The 15,772-nt window shown below is 39.0% G+C and overlaps 1 non-coding gene across 1 annotated transcript; it reads left to right on the forward strand.

Moving 5' to 3' along the window:
- Window positions 1-15,121: 15,121 nt before the first annotated feature.
- Window positions 15,122-15,203, forward strand: Trnas-uga. The gene has a single exon. It is a non-coding gene; the product is annotated as a tRNA-Ser (tRNA).
- The last annotated feature ends 569 nt before the right edge of the window (window positions 15,204-15,772 follow it).

Genomic DNA, 15,772 nt, shown 5'->3' on the forward strand with positions numbered 1-15,772 from the left:
GGGACAATATGCTTCAAACCGAAAAATGTAATCGTAAAACTAATATCGGGCCAACATTCAAGGCTACCACGCCTCATAGTTAAATAATCTCTCGAAAAGGAATCTGAATAACATATTTGTCGAAACCTGAGACGAAATTTTGAAAAAAAGAGGAATAATAAGGATTTCGTGTTTCATTTCGAAAAATTGTTCTTTTTTGACACACCACAACGCTCACAAAGCGAACATTGCGTGCATTCTAACCACTTCAATCAATGAAACGAAATGTTGCCCCTTCCCCCGCTTCCATTCCCCCAGGGAAGCCCAAGAGGGCGTCTAGAAAACTGCCCTCCATTTAAATGCACGGGAAATTACGAGATTGAAAATATTTTCTCCGCTCATACTTTTCGGGTTTGATTTAAACTTTGGAGATAAATTAATACGACCTAATTGAATTGCTTTTGCGCCTCAAAATACCATCTTTGTTCTCGAATTCTGCTCACTATCCCAACCAAATCCAAACGAAACCAAACCAATCCAAAATGAATTACATTCGGCCATGCTGAGAGATCCTGGACCGGCTTCGGCTAGAATTCAACTGATCCCGTGGACGGTGTATAGCGAAAAGCATTCCACTGTTTTGAGATAAGTGTGTCTATCGCGATCAACCCTCCTTAAATTCTATAGCCTCCTTGTAATCTCGCCGGAAATAACGCACCTCACCCCACAGGAATCATCTTCCCATAGCAGCCTTACCTGTGAGGATCTGGATATGTCGACAACCTCCATTTCAGCGATAAGGAAGCGTGCAATTTAAAGAGCGCCGGGTGCCATGAGGATTTCTCCGGTGGTGGCGAATCCGCGGCGAATATCTTATTTCCCTTTCGAAAGAAACCGGGGAAAGCGGCGGAGAGCATGGAGGAAACGAAAGCAGGGGAGGCCGTGGGGGTGTTTTCACGGTTACGTCCCGATCTGAACAGATTGAAGGAAAACGAGTCGAGAGAACTTTCAAATGCAACTGCAACGCTCCAAAATTCGCGACCCCTTCCGTTCAGCGTAAGGTCAACAAACTTGAAAGGCATAGCAGAATGATGGAAGACCAACGGTGGTGCAGAGGAGTAAGAGAAAGAGTCGATTTAAGGAGCGTAAGGGAACTTATTTCCATCTTATAAATTACGGTAAAATAAGGACTACATGTATCCCTTCCCTATGGATTCTTATATATTGATATTCGGATAATATTATTTCTTGAAACTCGAGTCCTGCCTCGTCATCCTTAGTATAAATTTCCTCTATAAGTTTAGGAACTTATACCCGTAATTTAGGAAAATGAAAGAAAAACAGTGAAGCATGAAACAAGATGAAACTGAAAGCTTTTCCTTTGACTTTCAAAAAATAGACCAAATAACAAAACCAGCATTTCCAATGCAATATGCCAAAACTGAAAAAAAACAGCTGGTCATCCTCCAACTGACATCTCGCTATGAATTTTTAAATTACTTTCAATAATAAGTGCCAAAAAATTCGAGATCTCGTTTCATTTAATTTAAAAAGATAATCAAAGAATTTGTTAGCACAAAAAATGGAAGGAATAAATTGGAGTCTATCGCCACGCTCTTATCATGAAGTACATGCATAAAAATTATAGCGAATAATTTGAAATACCACCCACCATAACCATTGCAAGCATGAATGTAATATTTTACAACTCGCTCTAACCGAAACAATCATCCACTTATTAAAAAACTGTAATATACAGCGAAAAGAATACAACTTATGGCAAGAATGCTTCCCATACGTTCAAAAGCAATGGAAATTTCAACAAATGTACGACGTACAGGGAAAGGAAAAGAGGAGAGAATGAGTGAGTTGGTTTCTCCCAGGCAGTAAATGTGTGTGAGACTGCATGCCAAAGCGAATGGGGAAAACCATCCCTGTGATAACCCAGAGAAGAGTAAATGATCGTGTGAATAACGGAGACTCGAACAAAGGGTTGTATGCGATGACACAACGCGCCACACTTGACTATAAGTGCGTCGGCATCACCACAACAAACCAAGGAAGACGGATATAAGACTTCAGCGAGGTTTCTAAATGTGCAAACTCCGAAGAAATGCAAAATTTCTTCACAGGCAACCGGGATATGTGGCTGAAGGAAAGCCCCTTTCTTCCTTGTGTAAGCGAGTTTTCACTCTCAAGCCCCCAGGGCTCCTATCAATCAAAAGGAATGTGAAATTTTCAACTTTATTCATCGCTTGATGTGGATTTTAAATGTCATACTTGTGGATTATTATATTTGTAAATAAATAATATTTAATCTAATCCATTCAATGAATCTTAACATCAGAGTTGCCATTCTTCTTATGCACGAACACTGCAATTTCTAGGAAATTAAACATATCTTCTGAACATAAACACCGAAAGTCGATAAAAATGGCTTAATTATTACAAGTAACATATTTTGAAGAACCGAAATAATAATGACCATGCTTACGAAATTGAGTTACCACATGTTTTCAGCCATCTAAGTAAGCTCCTGAGCAGGTGTACCAGCATATACCTGCAGAGCGATATTCAAAGGTCTTTTTTTCAAGGTCCGATTGGTCATACAATTAAAAACACAATGAAATTTAAGTATTAGTTATTTGCAATGCTTGGAAACACTATCTAGCTACTTCTCAGCATCATCGCCATTCCAACTTAGATATTTATCGTAGCCAGAAAACAATTTTTCAAAACCCCTGTCTCATTCCAGTGTTTGCATTTAACTTGGCCCGAATTTCAAAAAGAGGATCAACCAACCAAGTTTCTGAACGCCCACGTTGGGTGTGCCCTTAATCATTACCGCAACTTTGAACAATGTTTTACGCTTTGATCAAATTCCATACCTTTCCGATGCCTATAAATGCTCCATCCTTTGAGCTATTTGTCTTTCTGTCCTGCCCGCCAACCATAGGGTAGACTTCCTCTTTTGTTACCATTCCAACACATTTCATCACAGCTCTTTCCGAAGGCAGGGGAAATTTCTAATTGGAATTCCGCAAAGCAAAATATATCAATATTTATATTCCAATTATCAAATTCCCTTTTCAATTTTGCATAAATTCAGCAACAGGATTTTTGGCGCGTCCATGTACTTGATGCAATTCAATATTTTTTTAAATGGCGACCCGTGAAACTCTTTCCAAACTTTCGAAAATTATATGGAAATAATAAGCATACAATCACTTCAAAATCTCCAGCAGGAGATTCAACGAAACCAATTACCTGGTAACAGGTTGCATGACCACGTCCAAACCATTCAAAAACTTTCGCGGAGATAATGAAGACTGAATATGGGAGAGAGTTAAAAGTCACTGTATCAAGTGTATTACCGAATTCACGTTTCATTTTTTGGCAACAATGATATGGCAAAGCTAATCAAAAAGTGATGCATGACAACAATTGAAAAAAATATACATACACTTATCAATGATTCATTATTATACCGTTGCCACAACAATATTGTGTACCCCATCAACCATTATCTGCACTTATCTTCAAAGTTATAAAAATTGCAACAACCCTTGTCTTCTAGGGACCTCAATTAAACTTCTAAAAAAAACTCATCTAGGGTCACTTCATAAATATACGCCAAAAAAAAAACAAATGAAAAGTAGTAATCGAAAAGAATCTATGTCGTGGCGCCCGTCAAACATCTTCGGTTCAAATGCATGGGTATACTCCGGGAGCATTTTCAACAGCAACCCCTGGAATCAACGCATTAACAAATAAAAAAACGCCAAGAAAATAATGATACTAAGGAATGCACAATAGCGATGACAAGCTACGATAATTTTCAAATAAATAAGTGCCATGATACTAGTTGATGGGCCGTAAACTCGTGGGAGTGGGAGCCGAGCGACATGGTACTGCATCCAAGCTGCCTATGAGAAAGTCACATCTTGATCAGCTATCTGCTCCTTCGTTCCTTAACCCATAAGATATGCTTCCACCCCCATTAATATTTGAAAACGATGAAAACCCAAAAGAAAACCCAGCTAAGTTCCGCTAATACGTGTAAACAAATTACGCCTCAAAGATAAATACGAATCGACTGTAAAATGATTCTAATAAGGTATTCGTAATATTCCGTTAATTCCCGCTATCATTACCTACCCACATATTGTATTCAAATTTCATACACAACAAAGAACCTTAAAAAATATTAATAACGGAAACGCTTGTTTCCATTTTACGGGATCAGATAAAAAAACCACAGAAAATAACACTTTCCTTTTTCTCAGGCTTCATGGCTGAAACGATTTCAATAGCACAGTTAACATCAACCTCGGTGGCGATGGAGTAAAGTCCTCGCCTGGGTGGGTTGAAAACAAGAGTTCACGGGTTCCAGTCTCACCTGGGTAGGTTTCCCCGGTTTCCCCTTTCCATGGCATGGTTGTGCACATACGAATAATTATTAAAGTTGATGAACACCCCAACGTGAAGTGGCCAACATGAGCAGAATTCGGTGGTGTAAGAATAAATGAAACCTTAAAAAAAAATAATCAACCCAGAAGAAATAATATTTCTCACGGAATAAAATTCATTTGAAAACGATGCAATTGAAATGCATTTTGAAAAATTGCATTTTAGTCATCCATACGCCGACATTCTGCGCATTACTCGGGAAAACCAGCAGCAGTTGAGGCTACCAATAGTGTAAGATAGGTGGGAGCTTCCACCAGCGCTAGCACACCTAAGGTGAGTGGATTATTATTATTATAGTATTCAACCGATTAAGGTAGGTTTCCATGGAGTATTCAAGAAGTGATCTGGGAGCCTCCTTTTCCTTCCAGCACTGCCTTCTTTAATTCTGTAACGTCTGATTTTTGAAAGTTGTTATTTTGGTTGTGAAGGGTTTGTTTGGGGAGAGGGGATTGTTGAGTGAGATGTAAAAAGGAGAGGTTTTGTGGAGTATTGTGGAGAGAATTGAAGGAAATAAAAAAGGTTCTGAAAATTAATCGTCTTACGTTACAGACGCAAGTGTGAGCCCACGTTTTTCTGGCGACGAGGATGGGATGACGACGAGGACTGTAAGACCTAATCCCTTTCAATCTATCTAATAACCCTATTCTTTTCCTCCCCCCCCCCCCCCTCGTTTCCCTAACATTCTACCCTCTAACATCATTTTCAACATCCCCTCCCACAACCCCTTCCCCTCCCACAACCCCTCCAAGGTGAGTGGATGAAAAGTCAAAATGCAGCTCAAGAGCAGCGGGGGGCGTCTTCGGGTGGCTGAGCGCGATTTCCGGGTGGATGACAAGGCAAGGACACGCGGGTGTGAAAGTGAAACGGGGTGAAAGTGGCGACCTCCCAAATCAGGCGAAAGAAAGGCGATGCGTGATACCACAGGGGGAGGGTGCGCGCGCGTGTGAGAGAATGTGCTCCGTAGGGAGAGAAGTGAAGGTAACATGCAAGCCAACTTTCCGAACGAATAAGATTTTCTCGGGTTTTCAGCCGTGTGAGAGTGTCCATTGTCTCCAACGTTTCGAGGACCGACAGGTTCCTTATCATCAGGGAACGATTATCATGAATCAATTGAATTACCAACATTCCCTCATGATGACGAACGAGATGGACCTCGAAACGTTGGAGAAAATTGATACTCTCACCCTGGAAATGTGAGAAAACCTCATCGAGTCTACTCGCCGGAGAAGCACCAGAACTTTGTTAAAATTCCTAATTCCTGGAGCTCACAGTCAACTTTCACATATCCCATAAATTCAATAAAAAAATGAGCCTTCTCGATAAAACCAAGATGTACTTATAAATAGTTGAAATATTTGGTTTTACAGAACGGTTTTACTATAAGTAAGGTCATTTTTGAAAATTAGAGAACATGGCAAAATTTACCGCAAACAAATGGTCTTCATATTAGCCCTTGAGCATATCTTGATATTCTCCCCGTCCCTCTACCATAGGTTCCCATCCCATTGAAGTGTACGACCCACTAGAACAAACAAAAAATCAAGCAAGAACCAACTCATTGATTTAGCCATAAAGATATTAGGCAGTATACCCCGACAGAAAGATCTCGCATGATAAGCTATCGCACATACACCTTTCGCATGAGTGTACTCTCCAGCATTTCTTTCTGAGGAAGACCCTTAATGTAAAACAAGTCAAGGTCATCGTACTACACACAATGCTTGCACTCACTGCCTATTCATTCTCGTCATGGCGCTCGAAGTAAACCTTTTAGTTCGCAATTCAAAACAAAAGTCTTTCGCAAAAATGGAGAAGGGAATAATTATTACTATTAGTGAAAGCTCGTCTAGGATGACAAGCGTGTTCCAGGGGAAAAAAAAGATTTGACATATTTAAGCACACGAAAAAATTTCAAACTTAATTTGACACGCGTCACGTCCACATTTCGTTAAAAAGACCAGCCCGATCTCTCTACATTTCATAGCATATCCAAGACAACCAAAGCTTCTCCGAGATGTCTGACCTTGCACTTGACCGACAATTTTCAACCACTGCATCTCAAATGCTCCCTTTCTCTCACACGAGAACTAGTACCCAGGCGAAAGAAATATATGTGAAGCAGGAGAGAACTCCGGAAGCTAAAGAAGAGCCACTTACTCCTCGTACGCACCCGGGTTTTTGTGTGGGAGCGATAAATTCACGTTAAATATGGGAGCGATAAATTCACGTAGCCGCAAAATATCTTGATGAGTTGAGGCAATGATATCTTGCAATTAAGAGGTTATACTGGATATGAATCATTTTTATTCCAGTCTCGCCGGCTTTTAGTCTGTTAGCTTCACAGGAGGACTTTTTCATACGAATATGAATCACTACAAAATAAATCAAAGAAGTTAGTTTTAAAAAAATAGGAGCACAACTAAATAGCACCATATAAAACAATACGAATCATGAGCGCAAAGTAAATAATCATTAAGTCGTGGAAGATAAATACATTGTAATGAAATTCAAAAACATAATTAACAAGCAAATAAACTAATACCAGGATTAACTATAGTGGAATTGGGTGAAAGAGCTCATATAGAGAGAATGTTTAGCGCCAAAACACACTCTAATGAACAGGACAAAAAGGAGGCAGAGTGAATTAAATTTATCACTTAACTGTAAGATGCAAATAACGAACTCTATTCAATGCTCACGAACAAACCAATGCGCACCAATATAAATTTTCAAATTAGAGGACAAAGAGGGGATGCATTATGTATATGTTAAATCATTCATTTCAGAGGCTTTATTTATACTTGACTACGTAAAATTGATACGTATAATTAGAAGCTAAGCACAAATACCATACTATTGGAATTTTATTCGGGATCGAAGAGATTTTTTCACAGAGTGCATGGAAAAATACCCACTTTGCTCCGTCAGCAGAACAAATCGATTATATGCATCAGCTACTAGTCAATTACTATTTCATTGGAAATAAATTGAATAATTAAAAATATTTAAGTATATATTTGATTTTAAGAGATAGCTACGATAATTAAGAGCAGAGAATATCCATGGTTTGAGAACTCTTTTATTAGAATAGTGAAAATAAGAAAAGAGGCAATATCGATCATATCGATATCACTTTATTGACTTTCCTTATCTGCACCGCAGCCAGCGAGAGAGGTGTCTCAACAGCTATTTCAGCGACGAGAAAAAAGATCGAGGCGCGGAGAATATTAATTTTTTCGGAGAGATTAATATTCGCCGAGCAGTCTCGCGGAAATTCCTACCCAAACGACGACGTAAATTCGTGAGCAGAAAGGTGAGGAGGCCACGAAGGTATATTGACGCGGACGTTGCTCAATACCCGAGGATGGATCCCGGAGAAGAACGGGAGAGAAATGAGGAATCAGAGTAGGGACCGTGGTGCAGACTCGGAATCGTGCTCGCGTGTGAAAGTGGTGAGTGAATTTTTAATCGCGAAAGGAATGAGGAGGAGAGAGGGAGGGGGTGGAAAACGGGGTGGGGAGCGAAGAGGGGAGGTTTTATCCGTATCACATTCGGAAAATGACGACAAGAAAAGCGAAAATCGGATCAATAGGTCGAAAAGCAGGTAAAACTGGATTGGTAAAAATCCTCTCACACTCTCTGACCACCAGAATAACGAGAAGGCAGATCATCAAGAGGCATAAAGAAAAAAAATTCCATCCCAGATACCGGTTATTTCAGAGCGGATTTAAATGCAATTTCTCCAAACCTGAAGAGCATAACGGGAAAATTTCCATCGCATGCACAAGAGTAAATAACATGGTTGCTACGGAAACAAACCACAACGCAAATGTGAATTTCTAGAGCGCTTTCCAAAACGGTAAAATCACAATGGAAGTGATAATTACGATATCGCTCGCCTGCGAATATAGCGAGAAATAATGCACCCCACCAAATTGCTAACCCTTTAAGTAAAGTTCGACGGTGAAGCCATGACTCAACCCAGAGAAAAGCGTTCGTCGAGAGAATATTTAATATTAATTCGTTGTGAGAAAATGACGGACGGAAGAGGGAATACCGCTGAAAATGAAGTGAAATCCATCAAATGACGAGTATAAATATTAAACTATTCATTTACATATTAAACTGTTATGCGATCAGGTATTTCGTGGAAACTTGGTTCAATTGTGCCCATAAAAAATAAACGATTTAACACAAAATTATCCGAAATAAATCGAGATTATTACGCCGATAATTAGCTCATGTCATTAAAATCATCGAAGTACTTAACATAAAAATGTACATGAACGGTAATATCATGAGAAAATCTATGGGAAACATTGAAATTCAAAGATATAGATGGACGGTAGAGCATGCCTGAAGGCAAGCAAGGAAAGAAGTAAGAAGGAAACCAATGTCATTCTGGAAGAGAAACTTGTTCCATTAGTTGAGGCACAAAAAATCAAGAGGACTCAGAAAATACCCCGCATGGAAAACCCTCTACACCCACGTATAAATCAACTACCTATACCTTCAGACACACAAAAGAGAGAAAAAGAGACAAGTTTCGTACATAATGGAGTGATATAAGATCTAAGAAAGAAGGAAGACGCTGGAGATAGCCACGAGCTATAAAATTGCATGAAATGGAGAAATGAAGGAAGGCCAGGTACACGGTGGACAGCAGCAAGTAAGTATAAGTAAAGTCTGCAGATCGCATGGTTGAATGCACTGCACAACTAGTGATTATTATTTGTGATTCAGAGAATAATAAAAAAAATGTTAGAACTCCGTTCATTTTTGTGGCTGAAATAACCATTATTGATATGCAATACATACAATACTCAACTATGTTCCATTCTTTGACCACCAGGATAACGAGAATGCAGATCATCAAGAGGCAATAAGAAAAAAGTCCATCCCAGATACCGGCTATTTCAGAGCGAATTTAAATGGAATTTCTCTAAATCCTGAAGTGCATAACGGGATAATTTCCACCGCATACACAAGAGTAAATAACATGGTTGCCACGGAAACAAACAACAACGCAAATGTGAATTTCTAGAGCGGTGCAGCAGAGCGACGCAATAAATTACCAAAAATTACCATTTCAGTTACAATAACGGTAATAATTAAATAATTAGACCTTAGAAAAAGAAGGAAAAATCGTAGCCAGCCTAAAACTGTATCCTACCGGAAATCACTTCGTGGAAGAGAAAACAGAGAGCAATAGATATAATGCCTCAGAAACGGATGGCATTAGACAGGTAAGTAAAGAAAAATGGATAGATACTGAAGCCGATAAAGAGCGTGGTAGATTAGTGGGTAGAGCGCTTGGCTGCTAATCGAGAGGTCCACGGTTTATATCCCCGGTGAGGATTTCATACACCTCGAAACAAAACTCCTGTGAATCCAACAATAGAAGTGTGATTTGGCCAATGGCAAGGAACTGCCCCCCTACCCGGAATGTGCGATATGCTCACGCCTGTGGCTTGGTTCGAGGTGAGCTCTAGACTCACCTTTCCAAACAAACATTCGGGTCAAACCATTGAGCGAGTGAAGGCGGCTGGTGTGATATTAAGAAGGAATTTAAATATCATATAACGATATGAAAGAATTCTCCCTATGACTGCTGTTTCTTTTTCATGTACCCAACACTTAGAAGAACTGGTTTTCTGAGAACTTTTTAGGCTTTCCTGGCGTATTGATCGGAAGGAGTGCACACGGGTTTCCAACCGGATGAGAAAATACATTATGTCCGACGTTTCGATGTACGACACGTTCTCTAGGGAATGATGCTGGTACCGCAGCCTTGTTCTGCATAGAAAAGTGCATAAATATTGAACAATACCCCAGCATATAGAAGCCTAAATTCACCTGCCTAGGGGCTTATTGGCTAATGCAGCCAGACAGTAACGTTTTCACCAAATCAAAGCAAAGAGTTACGTAAAAATTTAAGCAAAATATCTTTTTGCCCTATTCTCTCGGAAATTGATGATTAAAATTAAAAGCATAGTAAATTTTTACTGTAATCATTTGGAGTACTCAATCTGTCCGATCATCCAAAAGCGTCGTTGTTGTTTCCGGTGGGGGCTTGGTTCAGCGGCACCTCCGAATATTCATACGGGTTATTTATAGGCAAGCCCTGATAATTACCGAGTAAATTCCTCCTGGGAATTCCGCTTCCAAGGGGTCAAAAAATACCGAGGACGTTTCTGATGTCGATGCGCTTTTTGAAACCTTGTCGGCGAAAATGATAATCTCAAGAGTAAATTCGAGAAGAATGCACTCAATGCCTGCTCGATGAAGTTAAATATATAGATATCATTGCGCTACCGTAAGAATAGCACGGAGGAGAATTTATCCCATTCTCCCTATTATTGTCGGCGTATTTCCCCTCAAACAAATTCTTTTCTCCGAAAAGCAGCTCAGAATCATTAGGAGATCACATTAAATCGAAGAAAATTATCAAATATATTTTATGAATTTCTCCGAAACATTTTTGTTTCTCAAAGGCAATTCATGCAATTTTCCCCATGGCATGGCGGCCATGGCTTGACAGACACTTAAACACCATATTTTAGACGCATTTACATCATTAAGAATACTATAAGATCATATCAAGACAAGGAGCAACTGCAATAGTTACTTAATAATGAGCATTCTATTAATGTGGATGTAAAACTAGAGCACGGAGACTTAAAACAAGGACATTGGCTAGAGCACTAATTTCATTTTAATTTAAAGTAACTCGACTACAGTAACAGTAAACAAAGAATAATTTATGATTTAATATGGAATGCTTGGTGCGATCGATATCATTGCTAAATGATAGTAACATCACTGAAAGGGAAGAATAGGAGGGATGAGAGATGGACAAGTATGATGACAGGAAATTGGAATAATCTCACGAGGATTAAGCAAGGCTAAAAAATTCCTCACAAATTTTATTTATTTATTTCCAACTTCCCCGTAAACAGCACTTCAAGGCCTTTACAACGGAGGATAAACAATGCACAACACAAACACCCATGCTCTGGATAGGGACCACTTACCCAGGTGGGATTCGAACCCACGGCATATGATTTGTCAGGCGAGGACTGTACCCTACCGCCACCCAGGCCGGCAAGTGACATTACGCCACCAAATGGTGGGCAAAAAGGGAAATTCAACGTAGAAAGTCCTCAAAAGGGTGGAAGGCTACACGGGGTTTCCACCGGGTCAGGTTCTCCAACTCCATCTCGGCCGACGTTTCGATGAGCGAGTTGTCCATCGTCTTCAGGGCATCATATGGATGTACCCTTCCTGTTCATGCCCTAAAGACGATGGACAACTCGCTCATCGAAACGTCGGCCGAGATGGAGTTGGAGAACCTGACCCAGTGGAAATCCCGTGTAGCCTTCCACAATTCAATCCGCCGGGAAAGCCTACGATCATTCTTCCTCAAAAGGGAATACCTATTCATGTGAAGGAATACCAATGGTAAGGATGATTGCAAGAAAGATCTCTCAAAAAATAAGATTTCTTATTTCCATGATATTGTTACCATTCATGAAGTGATGGGTGGAACACAATTCATTTTTAACTAGATAAATATATTTAGCACATTAGCTAGCCGCATTTTAGGAGAAGTATTGGAGCAATATTCTGCCCACAGGAGTACTTAGATATTTTCGCAATATCTCTTAATCTCCACTTATCTATGATTGACAGATGACAATGAAACCGTTCAAGTTTAAATTTCTGGAGCGCATACAGGTCTAGCGTGTAGTGCCCTCTACCGAAGTGTAATGCACTATAATATTGTTGAAGCCCCACGACCACAATACAGATACTATTTTAGCCAATATATTGATTGATAACTCACAGTTCCATGATTGTAAATAAGTGCGAACAGCAACAAACTCTAAAATCAAGTTCTGACAGAAAAATAATTTTTTCGGACCCTATTCCTCGTTACTGTCAATGAATATACCATTTACGGTCTCGTTTAGAACCATTACGAAATTAAATCAACACCACGAAACGACCACAAAATAATAATCTATCTAATATGTAAAAAAGGGTGGTTTCCTATTATTTTTTATTTCCTAAATAGAAAGATTACTACTCCTAGAGTACGCCTTTCACGCTTTTAGATTTTAAAATGACGATACCTATTATTCGCGATTAAATGAAAAGTGAAAAGTATGAATGCCGGGAAAAAGCCCGTGTGACGTCGTTCTGGTTCCCGCTGCCGCAAAGTGAGGTGACCTTGGGGCGAGGACATATGCGCCGCCAGGCGCAGGCTGCTGATGCAGGCTGCTAGCAGGTAGCGCTTGGCTTAATTATGGATTAATAATACCTTATCAAACGAAGGGAACTTTCCGACCATGGCCAGTTTTAATAGGTGATTATTAAGATATGTTTCCCTGAGCTCTATGCCTCATGCATTGGTAATCTCAGACGATGTAAAACTCCCTCCTACTCGTATAGAAACTAGGTCCCTGTGACGTCACGTGGAGTGGCATTGCATGGCCGCCGATCTGGCCTTTTTCAAATGAGGTTAAAATTGACCATTGCCATTTGTCTAAACTGGGATTTCAAAAACCAAATAATTTGTATATTATGAATACACTAATGGTGGGTAACTCGCAATCAATGCCTTTCGTTTTCTTTGATGAAGGAAACTACCCTATTCTCGTGTCACAGTTTCTTGTAACCACGATCCTCCGAAACGGCTGCACCGATTCCGATGAAATTGTGTGTGTATATTCAGTAGGTCTGAGAATAGGATGTAAACTATTTTTCATTATTTCACAGGGCCCATGAGGCCCCTACTTGGGCCCTAAATCATTTCCATAAGAAATACATGTACAGTTGGTTATTAATGCCTGCAGTCCTTTTTTCTTTCGCATATTTGAAATAGCGATAATGATCACATTAGTTGAAAAATATACCATTGAAAATAAAATAAAATGCACATTGTTATTCTTGCAATCAATTTTCATTTTCCACGTGATTTACGGTAAAATTTGAAAAACAATGCATAAAAATGCTGAAATTTTAGCGTATTTGGCTTACTTTCCCCCTGACGAACGTCAGTATTGTTAATGTAGTTTGACATCTCTTCCATTGATACAGTTTAAAATACGAACGAAGCTTTAAATTATCCACCTGAGTTTTTGAATTTACTGGATTTGCCAGACATATCATCGCACCGTTTCCAACAACGTTGGGTATCCAGTTAAATATGCTTTGTAACTTGAACCCACCACGGCTGTGCAATGGCACGCGATTAGTCATTAAAATAATGATGAAAAACCTCGTCGAATATTTTGAATGGAAATTTCTACGGAAATCATGTTTACCTGCCACGAATCCCTATTATTCCGACGGATGTGTCAATTTTTATTCAAATGGATTCATTTTCCAATTATTTTAGTATTCGCAATAACAGTAAATAAGTCTCAAGGCCAAACGATGTCTGTTTGCGGCTTAGATTTCGGTACACTATCACAAAAAAGGCGACACAGTAGCTAAACTTGCGAGCAACCTTATAACTTATCTTTAACAATTATTTTAAGATATGTCAAGAATATAAAATAAATGATCCAATAGTTAAGTATTTGCGAGGAATACCGATTAAACAAGAACAATTCAAAACCTAACGAAATAAATATTGGCGCCGCGCCGGTTTGAATAAATGACCGCGCTTCTGAAGAAGAATCTTTGCATTTCAACCAGTTACAGTTTCCCCACCAGATGGCAGTGGCATACGAGCCCTTTCTTGAAAATAGCCGAGAACAGCGCCAAGCGGAGATAAGGCCAAACGCTAAAAGATTCCTACAGCGGGAACAAAATTACTGACAATTACCGATGCATGTTTAAGTAACTATTATGGCAGACACCATTCTAAATCAATCAAAACAATCGACATTTAACTTTCTAAATTTCTATAACCATCATGAAATATTAATATATTTTCCGTTACCCACGGAAATGTCTGTAATTAATCATTTACATTCAGTTGTTCTCAAGGCTCCGGTATATCACTCACTTAGAAAGATATCAATAACTTAGCGGGGTAAGACACACGTACTGGACCATTTAAGGCCAAAAATTTTTATTAATAGCAAGGTCAATAATTTTCAAAGATTAACTAAGATGGAGCACAATTATTTTTTTCCACATGACCAATTCGGTCATCTACCCACGACAATAATGCCTAAAAATCGATCCAGTAGATATTTTCTCAGAAGATAATTAGAATAAATAGAATGATTCTCCATCCTTAGCTTTATCCATGTTGCAATGGGCGCATCGAGTTGATTCACCACCCTGACGTGGGATGATAGGTGCTCCTTACCTAAAAATGAAAAGAAAATTTATTAAATGAGGCGATAAATGAGATTAATAGATGTAAGGTTATTTATATGAGGCCAATTTCAACATATATAATAAAAAGAACGCGTTTTTCGAAAATGAAACATTAAAATGCCTGTGGAACGCTAAAATTCGAACGCAACGAGTCGCTCGCCCGGTCCTGCTTAAGATGCCATTATTGATTTCGAGGGACACGCTATGCACCCATTGCATATGAAAGGATTGCTAGGTGATTACCTATGGTTATATAGTAAACCACACACGACCATATTTACTAACATCAATCTACACAATTTATATACCACAATTTTCACCACCTCCTGCATCAGCTGTGGTGTCCGAGTGGTTAAGGAGTTGGACTTGAAATCCAATGGGCATTGCCCGCGCAGGTTCGAATCCTGTCCGCAGCGAATTTTTTTATTCCGTGAATTAGTTTCTTTAGTAGTAATTTGTCATTGACTGTATCGTTCATCTTTACAGGGGTCGATCTTTCATTTTTCTCTTGTGTTTATCGAAAATTTTGCTGGTTTCCGACGATTATATTTCAAGTTGACCCTAGTCGCTGAAAATATTCCGCTGACGTTCTAAAATTAAAAAAAAAAACTTATGAGAAATACGCAAAAGAAATGCCAAGTAATTCTCGTATTTATTTCACTACTCAAGGAAAATAAATACAACACTGCATATTAGTAATTTGGTAAGAGTTCTGGACAATCTCATTAATCTCTGGGACTTGAATAGATTTAAATTTAAATTGTAAACGATAAGAAATGATTAACTAACTGACAGCCGAAGTCTGCGATCAAACAAATTCTTGAACACGCGTATTAAAAACGAAATACATCATTAAGAAATCATAAAATATAATAAAATTTTATGACCACATATAGTTACATACCGCAAATCCATGGAGAGGACACATTTTGACAAAAAAACACATGATAAAATTAAAAATTAGGAATTTGTTTTGAACTTCGCG

Source organism: Ischnura elegans, chromosome 3, assembly GCF_921293095.1.
Source record: "Ischnura elegans chromosome 3, ioIscEleg1.1, whole genome shotgun sequence".
In the NCBI taxonomy this organism is placed as follows: Eukaryota; Metazoa; Arthropoda; class Insecta; order Odonata; family Coenagrionidae; genus Ischnura; species Ischnura elegans.